The sequence below is a fragment of the Danio rerio genome, chromosome 20 (genome assembly GCF_052040795.2).
Source record: "Danio rerio strain M-AB ecotype USA chromosome 20, GRCz13ab, whole genome shotgun sequence".
NCBI classification, from domain to species: Eukaryota; Metazoa; Chordata; class Actinopteri; order Cypriniformes; family Danionidae; genus Danio; species Danio rerio.
In genome coordinates, this window is record NC_141040.1 from 41,690,467 (window position 1) to 41,692,500 (window position 2,034).

The 2,034-nt window shown below is 33.3% G+C and overlaps 1 protein-coding gene across 2 annotated transcripts in view; it reads left to right on the plus strand.

Moving 5' to 3' along the window:
* The first annotated feature begins 261 nt into the window (after positions 1–261).
* The window catches only part of aig1 (androgen induced 1), a 260,128-nt gene continuing 258,355 nt past the window's right edge, over positions 262–2,034 (plus strand). For both annotated transcript variants that reach the window (XM_087298557.1, XM_087298558.1), the window contains exon 1: positions 262–454. The gene's annotated coding sequence lies outside the window, so the exon portion shown is untranslated. The remainder of the gene's footprint in view (positions 455–2,034) is intronic.

Below are 2,034 nucleotides of genomic sequence, written 5' to 3' on the forward strand. Positions count from 1 at the left end.
TCTATCTATCTATCTATCTATCTATCTATCTATCTATCTATCTATCTATCTATCTATCTATCTATCTATCTATCTATCTATCTATCTATCTATCTATCTATCTATCTGTCTATCTATCTATCCATCCATCCATCCATCCATCCATCCATCCATCCATCCATCCATCCATCCATCCATCCATCCATCCACAATGAAGTTGACAACTTACCTCAATAGGCAACTGAGCAGGTTCACAAAAACAGTGCACTTTAACTCCACCTAGTGTTCATTGTTCAGATGTGGGAATCACAGGAAGTACTGTTTACTAGGCCCGTTTGTACAGGCACAGTAGGTGTTTGTTCAAGGTTACAACGCGAAATAAAAAAGTAGGGTACAGTCATGTTTTACTTATTGGGCCTGGATAACGAGCAAGATAAGGTTGCATCCCGTTTGGAGGGACGGGGAATATATATAGGTGAGATATTCCCGCTCAAACCCTCAGCACTTCAGGGTCAAATGAAAATTGCTAATTGCTCAAGCAATTTGGCAGCTGCACATTTGCCTAAATCTGAAAATAATACCCACATGGTTTATGCACATTGTGAATTAAATTGATGTTGGAAAGTCGGACTATTTACTGGGGTATCTGTACCTTATTGTTACTGTTTACCGTTTGTTTTGCTGCAGTCTGTTTGCAATCAGAATGAGCTGTAGAGTTATTTAGGTCTGTATCCGATTCCCGGATAGTGTTTTTTAGTGTTTTCATGTTTTAAGACAACTTAGAGATTTTTTTTTTTATTATTAGTATGTGGCTTTTCATCGCCAAAAACACGTTGTGAATTGTGTATTATAGCTGCTTGCTATTAATATTATTTTAGCTTTAACAACAAAACCATTATATTTTACCTAGCAATTGGTGTATGTTAGATTTGAGTGTTTTTCAGAATAGGTCTTCTACTTCAGCAGCACTTACACATTTTTTTTCATATGAGTTTTTTTCTTTCTTTTTTATAAAGGGTTATCGTTATAAATTTACAAATTTATATTGTGCATACAATTCTACAAATTCTGAAAAGAAGCATTTTTGAAAAAAATGTTAAAAACAGAAAAAAGTTTGTACCTGAGATTATTCAGTGTTCAGATTTTTGTGCTAGACATACAGTTGAAGTCAGAATTATTAGCCCCTCTGAATTATTAGACCTCTTATTTATTTTTCCCCAATTTTTGTTTAATGGAGAGCAGATTTTTTTCAACATATTTCTAAACATAATGTTTTTAATAACTCATTTCTAATAACAGATTTATTTTATCTTTACCATGATGACTGTAAATAATATTTTACTAGATATTTTTCAAGACACTACTATTTAGCGTAAAGTGACATTTAAAGGCTTAACTGGGTTAATTAGGTTAACTAGACAGGTAAGGGTAATTAGGCAAGTTATTGTATAACAGTGTTTTTTTCTGTAGACTATCGAGAAAAAATATAGCTTAAAGGGGGTAATAATTTTGTCTCTAAAATGATGTTTAAAAAAAAAATCAAAAACTGCTTTTATTCTAGCCTAAATGAAACAAGTAAGATTTTCTCCAGAAGAAAAAATATAATCAGAAATACCGTGAAAATGTCCTTGCTCTGTTAAACATCATTTGGAAAATATTTTAAAAAGAAGAAAAAAATTCAAAAGGGGCTAATAATTCTGACTTCAACTGTACATGTAAACTAACACCTACTTCATGACCTCATTTGCATATTCAAAGATAACATTTGAGAAAGCGGGTAATACAAAAAAGATCATTTCTAATTTTATCAATCTACTGATGAAGTATGATGACAACTATTGACATTGTTTGGTTTTCTTATGGCTATAGATCAGGCATGTCCAAAGTCAGTCCTGGAGGGCCTTTGTCCTGCATATTTTAGTTTCGATCTTAATTAAACACACCCGAACAAGCTAATCAAGCTCTTTCTAGGTATACTAGAAACTTCCAGGGATGTGTGTTGAACGAAGTTGGAGCTAAACCATGCAGGACACCGGCCCTTGGGGACCGAGTTTA